The sequence below is a fragment of the Meleagris gallopavo genome, chromosome 2 (genome assembly GCF_000146605.3).
Source record: "Meleagris gallopavo isolate NT-WF06-2002-E0010 breed Aviagen turkey brand Nicholas breeding stock chromosome 2, Turkey_5.1, whole genome shotgun sequence".
NCBI lineage: Eukaryota > Metazoa > Chordata > Aves > Galliformes > Phasianidae > Meleagris > Meleagris gallopavo.
Genome location: NC_015012.2, coordinates 10,447,337 through 10,456,221, shown reverse-complemented (window position 1 = coordinate 10,456,221; position 8,885 = coordinate 10,447,337).

Below are 8,885 nucleotides of genomic sequence, written 5' to 3'. Positions count from 1 at the left end.
CCCCCCATCATACATGTCTCAGACCAACAGTCTCCACAAACCCTCACAAGGCAGAAGAGGGGCTTTGGGAGGTTTGGAGACAAAGATGGTATTTCTCTGCACAGAGATGTTTGCTGCAGACCAGCCCTCACGTGTGCTTTAGCACAAGCAGACTGCCACCAGCAAGTAATGTAGTAAGTGCCTGCAATCCTGCTACAAAGAAGACAACGCAGGCTGTTTAGCTGCAGGAAGATCACAGGATATATATTAAAAAAGCCTATTACACTAACTTTGGTCGTGCTCCAAATCACATTGAAAGTTGGAGGAAAGACTCCTGTTGACATGAATGGGTTTTGGATGGGGTTGATACCATTAACCTGTGCACTCAGAAGCAAACCCAGTTGAGTCCTGTGGTTATTGCTGTGTGTCAGGCATCCCTAATAAAATAAAGACGACAGACTGACCTCCTGTGTTTAATAATCCGTGCTGACTAACAGACTGCTCGTTAACGTCCATCTCTGACAGCCTTGTTTTTCCCCAGCCAGTACCCAGCCTGCTCTATACTACCCAAGACACAACAGCCTTCCTGCAGAATTCCTGCCAGAGTCAGATTTAATTTGCTGCAAGCTACCCCTTTAAGTACGGGCTTTTAAATCTAATTACTCCAGAGAATATGAGGAATGCCTCCTTGCTTTTTTCACTGAGCCCATTTAGCCATTTTTGGACAGAAGGAAACATCTGAGAGGGAGGGCACATTTTTCCCTCTGACTCATAAAAGGAGCACCACAGCTCATTCCTTGCATCCACGCTGCTTAACCCTTCAATACCAAAGTGTCCCTCAGTGGTTCCTCCCACAGCAGTGGATCGAGAGCCAGGAACCCATGCTCATTGCCACCCAGATGTAAAGGTGTGGGCTCAACCACCCTTTCTGGGCTGCAGCTAAGGCCATTTCTCCCATCGACCTAAAACCTCAACACTCAACCCCACAGCAGAAAAGAGATTTTTCTGTCTCTGAAACAGGGAAATAGTGGGGTTTTTTTTTTTTGCTTCCTGGTCATTTATCCACTGCCACAACAGCTGTCTCCTGGGCTTACTGCACAACCCTCCGGCTTAGCTCAGTTTTCAAGTGCACTAAAAATCTGCATCCATGCCACATGACCTATGCGTTGAGCCTGCCCACACAGCTGGCAAGCAGCTTGCTGCTGTAAGCTTGGCTGCAGGGAGTGCCTTCCTAACAGCCAGAACAGCACGAAGAGATGCCCCAGCCTGTCCTCTTTCTCACACCCCCACTGAGCTGCAGGGCACAGCCAGCATCAGCTTTGGGACTCCAGTTTTGAGCATGCTCAGGAAATGGCTGGAGTCACTTTTTCTAGGGTTTGAAAGCAGGTTAAGTGATCCTGATCCATGTAGGCACAGACAAGAAAGATGAACGCAAACCACAGCTTCTCACTGTCACCATTCAGTGAGGAAAAGCAATCACATTTTTACTATCACATACACTGATTTTTTTTTTGAATGCTTTTTAAATTAAAACATTCCCCCAAATGATTTTAAGCAAGCTGACCTTTAGGTGTAATTTTTAACCACATCCTTTTAACCACATCCCAGCTGAGCCATGCAGCCGCCTGCACCCTGAGCAGTGGAGAAGAGCAAGCAATGGAGCAGCACTGCCCACCCCCCAAGGCAGGATGACAGCCAGGCTCCTGTCCTGCAGGCTGCACAGTGACACAAGAATAGCTGAGTGTTCCAGCTGCACTTCCATGCTCAGTAACATAGCATCTGTACACCAGACCTATGAGCAGCACACATTTGGTGTAGGTTTTGCATGAGCAGAACATCTAATTTCTACCTTATTAGTCATGGTTGTGGATTTTATGCTATCTCTGTGCGGGAAAAACAGGCAGTATGTAGTCCAACATGCAGCACTTGGACACCAGCAGCTCCTGATGTGGCACAAGGCTCTCCAGTCAGCCTGCCAAAAATCTTTAACAAATCTGAACCATAAAAGTGAGTTTGCAGTGGTAATTAGAGCCTTGGCTCAGTCACAGGGTCAGGCCCGTTTTGATGTGGTTATCAGGAGCCCTGAGGACACAGCCTCCAGCCCAGGGCAGAATCACCACAAAGGGCAGGAGGCAGCACAGGATGCCACATGCTCAGCAGCACCCTTGTCCTGCTGAGCTCTAGAGCACAAGCCTGGAGATCTAGCAAAGAGAAGACCACAGAGAAAAACCTCAGCTCCTCCACCATGCTTCCAGAAAAACAAAACTCAGAATAAAATAGCATGAAAGAAAGATGTGGGAGAACAACATGGCTCAGTAGTACCCACAACATTAAAGAAGCAGCTGCGCAAGGGGATAGTAAAAATCTCCAGACCAAGCAGATGTACTTCTGTATTCATGATGGTTTCTGCACATGGCCAAGAAAACAGAAATATGGCATTTCACTTGACAACTTCATCAGCCTAGGGCTGTGCCAGAACACACAGCCACTTCACACAAAGTTTAATGTTCTGCTTGTCACCGCACCCAAGGCCAGGACCCCTTTCTGCAGCGCTGTTCTATTACACACAGAAAAGACAGCCCCTATCTCAAGCAGCCTGCAGGCTGAGAACAGATGGGTTGTGTTTTAAAGAATTAATTGGAAGTCTTTGGAGAAGAGCAGAGCACAGCAGCTGTTGACATGAGGTTTCTCTGCCCAGCACTGGAATAGTGCTGTGGGGATCCCAGACACAGTTGGAAGGCCCAGGGGCAGTTTGCAACATCCTGAGGAGCCATGGACAGACACTGTATCCCTAATTCCCTCCTGTTCCTTTGGGAAGTCCCAGCCCCATTCTGGGAGTATACTCTAAGACTACCTCCTCTGGTAAGGAAAAACCTGCCAGCAAAGGTGACAGCACTCCCAGCTCTGCCCAAGAGTTTTCATGCTTCCTTTGATCCTTGTAAGGGGACAGAAAGCACAGCAATGACAGCAGAACAGCAAGGTCCCAGATTGTAGCAAGTGAAGATTTGCTCACATGCAACAGCCACAGACACAGAAATAAAGGAAAGAAGTTGCTTATCTTTAGAAGGCCTCAGGTATGCAGGGATGTCCAGCAAGATACCTTCGCCTCCACTGCCAAGCATTAAATGAGGCCTGGCAAGGGGTGGATCCTGGTCACTCAGGAACACTGCATGCACCTGAGCATCCCAGGGCTGGCCCTGCCTTCCCACCAGGTGCTCAATCCCTGTTGAAGCCATAACTTCACATTTCTGCTACAATCCTAAATAAAGTGAGGCTGGGGACCAACCAGTCTCCAGCCAAGGCAAAGCTGTGGCTCAGCTGCACCACATTACAGCAGGCTAGTGTCACTCTGAGCCCCTTGCAGGACTACCATGACCCTAATTCCTTCTTGAAGAGCCTTGGCCCTTCCTGGAGAATATGCAGCATGAGAGCAGGCAGGTGGCTGGCAGGGACTTACCCACAGAAGCATCAGCTGCCTCCTGCCTTGACAGGTGCTAACACTGGCTAATTGCTCTCTTCATTCACTTCGCTTCTGACACCAAGCAAATGTTACTACTCTAACAAGGGCAAACATCTCCAGAACTCAGAGAATGAGACACAGGCCAGTGCATCATCCACACTCACTTCAGCATCTTCTGGGTGAGATTGAGGGTTTGGGGCTCTCTTCCTCTGAAAGATGCTGTTATTCCCTGCAGGAATAAACATGCCAACAGAGAAAACATATTCCTAAAAACCATTCTCCGATATCAGCAAAACATGCCTTTACCAGAAGACCTACTGCAGTCCTCTAAAGTCCACTGAACTTCTGACCATGAGCATGGTTTCTCAGCTCATGTTAGGAGCAGCACCCAAGTCATCATTTCTGCTGGGTTATTTCTAGCCTGGGTCAGTTCCCTGCTGTTTCATTCCCGGTCCCACAGAGCAGCATTGTAAACAAGCAGGGAGGCAGGAATCAAGAGCATTGCTTCAACCTGGATTGCTTTAAAGAGAAACACTTGACAAATGCTTCCCAAAGGTTTCTTCTTCAGTAACTGCAGCAGGTGAAGAGGTGAAGGAATGAGCCTAAGCACTTTCCATATCTGGCTTTTCTCTAGCTGGCAGTGAAGCTATACACCCTATTAAATACCACCCGCAGTGCCAAAGCAGATACTGCTCCAGGTCAGTGCAGAGATGTTGATGGGTTACGTTGGGCAGGATTCCAGCAGATGATGTCCCTGAGGAGGTGAAGCAGCACTGATCAATCCATGCCCACAACGGAGAGAGACTAGGACCCTGGGAAGGCATTGCCCTCATGAGACCATGTCCTGCCTCTGGAAAAGCCAACATGAACCCCCTTCAAATCTCAGGAATAAGAAACAGTAAATCAGTAACCACTGAACTGGCTGACTCAGGAAAGCATTAGAAGATGAGAGATTAGACATGCAGATTTACCAACAGCCCTCTTCTTTCCTCTTGAATACAGCCACCTGCCAAGGGCCAGTGCTCCAAGCTGAGAATGCCTCCTGCTTTGCAGGCGATAGCTAGATATGCACAGTGCTCCACAAATCACAAGGAGAACATTGTTGAGACCATGCCCTGCAGCAGAAGGAAGCACTGCTGCTTTGCTGCACCATGGTTTCCCCCTCACTCCTCCTCCCCCAGAAGCCTTCCTACACAGCTCCCATGACCTGGTGATTCAGAAAATGACTTCTCTGAACATCTGTTACCTTCTCTCTGAGCAAATTCCAGACTACTGATGGCAAGGAAAGGATGCAAATATTTACAGACAAGGCAAAGGTGGGAGCTCTGCCAGACGTTGTGCCTGTGGGTGCTGCTGAGCAGCACACAGAGCTGCCAGGGTGCCTGCCACAGACACATCAAATCCCCAGGTTCAGCAACAAAGCACTTTCCTTGGGCTTATTTCAAGGCATTGGGTTTAGAGCTGACTTGCTGATCAGGACACATCTGTGGACTCACCTGCCTGGATCCACAGGCAGGATCCATCACCACAACACCTGGTGCCAGACATCAGTAGGAAAGGCCAGCATCATGTCAGGGAAAGGCAATCACAAGAATCCCACCATTACCTCCCATCCACTGGGAAATGCCAAAAGGACCCTCTTGAAATACATTCAGCCTCAAGTTCTAAAGCTGAAGCATCACCATCCTGGCGTGCATCAGCAAGGACCAATCAGCATGGTGCCATAACAAAGGTAGGAAGCAGCAGTTCCAGTGCTCTCAGAATAATGCATTTAAACGCACCAGGAAACATTGCTAGGAATTGGAAATGCAGCTGTTAGGATAGTCCTTGTAGCTTCAGTCTGCAGATATTCCACATTTAGGGCACAGTGGGTCAGACAGCTTTCCCAGCAGGCAGCATGGATGTGTCTGCCCTGCTTTGGAGGCAATTTAATAACACATGGATTCAGCCAAGTCCTGCCTGCTGGGCCACAAAACACTCCTGCATGCTTACTTGTGGAAATGTGCCCCCCACATTCTTGTTCCTCCAGAGCTAAGGACAGGCACCCTGGGGCAGGCGGATGCCCTTTCATTCCACTTTTCCTGCATGAATACCTTTTTCATCTGACCTTTGCAGACATCCAAAGCCTCAAGCCACTTTCTTGGGGTTGGAAAGCAAGTTGTGGGACAAGAGGAACGATAGCCAGGGAAGCAGAGCCTGCTTTTGATGTTTAACAGGGAGAATCACACCCAGCCTCCCCTCAGCAAAGGAGCACTTTCTTCCTGAATTTACAGCAGGACCCTGAAGTACAGAAGCACTCCTGTTATAAAAGCTTCACCCACCTACTGTTTGTCCTTGTCACAGCTGATCAACCTCTGCTTTTTGCCTTTCATTCCCCAGCCTAGTGCTATGCTACAAGAAGCACCTCGCTGAAACATGCCAAAGTGTTTTTATAATTCCTGTACTTACCAGCCCCAGGAAATCAGCCGTGATATTGCTTTCACATATCAGATTTCTGGCTTCACTCACTTGTGGCAACAAAAACCATATGGCAAGAACACATCTCGCACAGCCTAGCAGGAGCAACACAGAGGCCTGGCTGAGCAGCCACACAGGGACAAAGGCTGTGCTGAAGCCACGGGGGACACTCAAAAAGGCTCCCTCCACCCCCCTGCTCCCATCAGGCAACACAAGCTTGGGCTCCATTTGGGCAGCAAGCTTCTGGCACAAGGATGCCCTCAGTGACCAACAGTCACAGATACTGAGACATCTACCTTTAAATACTTTGATGCAAGGGCTAAGACACTCCAATTCTGCAACCAGGAGTCCTCAGCTTATTCCAGTGGTGTAGGCTGCCTTCTTCAATCTGTCTTCATTCACTATACCACCGCAATTCTTCTCCTTTAAGCCTCACTGTGAGTCCAGGCCAAGGAAATAAACCTGTTTTCTCTGGCCCGTCTCTGCAGAACTCTGCCCCACTACCAGCACAGAGACTATCTATAGGCAGCTGGAACCCCACTGCAGCCTCCTCTGTTCTCTGTCACTCAGCACGTACCTGGCCACAGGGCCTTGCAGCAAGGAGGGTGCAGAGGGCTGGGAAACATCTGCTTCCAGGCAATAGCTCAGGGCTGGGATCAGACTCCTCTGCACAAGGTGTTACACTAACACCAGTAAAGACCGTGGCCTGCCTCAAGCAGCTCGCAGCTGACACTGCTGGGAGAGAATGAGCTTTTTGTGACACCAGGGTAGTCACGATGCATGCTTGCTACAGTACAACACACATTGCAATGCTGCTGGAGAGCACAACCACAAACCTGGGAGGAACCAAAACCCAGTGCTGCACATTAGCCTCCTGTCTACAGCTTACAGAGGGCAAGGGCTGCCCTCTATCTTCTCATCTCCCCCTCTTTGTTGTGCTCAAAAGAAGTGATCCCACTGTGAAGGTCCTGTGGGTTCCCCAAAGGTGATACATCTCTCCAGCCCACAGGGGAGCTGACAGGAGACCCTGGGCCCACTGCTCCACATTGCCTTGGACAGAGCACTAAGAAGCAAGGAGACAGCCCATCCACTTCACTCTCCATGCCTATGCTGCATAACCCAGCTCACAGCAGGTCAGCAGACACAAAGGAGTTCTCAGCAGCACGACACTCACATGACAACAAGATTCCTACATCCTTCCTGCCATGGATAAAGGTCAGGGAGGAAGCTGTCCCCATCTCCATCTCTCACTAAACTGATCCATCTCATCAGTAACCAGTCAGGAAGCCATTCAGTGTCCTTGCTTTTTTTTTAGCTCTGCTGTAACCAAACATGGCCAGGTGGTTTATTTACAAAGATTTCCCCATTGAGACACAGAATTGCTTGTCTCCCACAGAGGGCTCCCTGTTTTCACTGCACCTCCTTCTGGTTGTTGCGTGCACCAAGGGAGTTCTGGTGGCTGAAGGTTTGCATACTCACATACCACACGGCTTCTACAATTAAACCATTTCCATAAACCAAGTTATGCTGCCTGAGGAAAGCTTTTCAGCCAACTGTCCCCTTTCTTCCTTCAGCATACATCCTTCAGCTTACAATTTCACTGGAGCAAACATTACATGCACAGCTCCAAGGACAGCAGGTCAGCGCTGCATTTTCCCTCTTCCCCTCTCTGCAAGACTGAGCCACTTGCAACATTCAGGCCCCATGCTATACCTTGTGCTTGATGAATCACAGAACTGGATGGGTTGGAAGGGACCTCAAAGTCCACCCAGTTCCAACCCCCCACTGTGGGCAGGGCTGTCCCCCACCAGCTTAGGCTGCCCAGGGCTCCCCATCCAACCTGGCCTTGAGTGCCTCCAGGGATGGAGCACCACAGCTTCTATGGGCAGCAGTTCCAGGGCCTCACCGCCCTTTGCTGTAATGCAAGCCAAGAGATTTTGTGGAAGTCACTCTCTCCAGAGCCCCTGGAAGTGTCTAATGGAGGGGGACTCATAGGTGTGTGCACCCATACAAACAATGGGGCAGAAGCACACCCATCAGCCCTGCTTTGCACCACTAGTGATATCTCCCCACACCGTCCTGTGCTCACTCTGGCTACATTCTTATCAATCCTTGCCACAGAACATTGGATACACTGCCCTGGGGTCTGATGTGAGTGAGACATGATTCCTTCACCCTCCCTAGAGCCATGCTTCTTCCCCTTTCCTTCTAACCAAGGGAACCTCTAAAATCAAAGGAGAGCTCCATACTACACATAGTTGCCAGAAAGGCTGTCACTGACAACTAAGTTGAAGATAAGCTACATCATCTCCAGATTCCTACCTTTTGTTTCTCTCCACGCAATATAAGGTAGAGGTAGGGCTTTTCCATGTTGTCTCGTGTCCAGTGACCAACTTCTCCATTTCCTGGCATGTTTTACAAGGCACAGGGCTGGGACTCCACAAGGATCAGATAGTCTTAAAGAAACTGAACCAGGCCCTGCACCAAATGGCCAGCCCCAACCTAGAAGGCCATGCCAGAATTGAAAGAAAAACTCTTAAATAGACAGAGCTATTCAGCTAAGCCTAAAAAGCCTGGTCTCCCATCAAAGCGGAGGAACTACGTCAAAATGCAGACATCTGAACCACCCTGTGTCACTTATCAATGTGAAAATAAGGCAACACAGAGAGTAGGGCTTGACTTGTGCAAATATACCTAGGGAGGGCTGATACGGAAAGGAGGAGGTGGTGCTTTGCAGTCAATCATAAAGGAAAACATGAATCAGGTCACTGCATATTGACTTCAGACAGACGTCAAAACCAACTGTGTTCAGAACTAGGCAAACATGGCTGTGGAGCCCTAGTAGCATAAATCAGCCTTGCATTCATGCTAGTCAACGCAAGGCCAACTTACATCAGAAGACTCTCCAGCCTCCTCTCCCAGTATGAGAAGAAACCATGCAAGAGGGCTGCTTGTACTAGGATTACAACATCCTGAACTGACAAAAAAA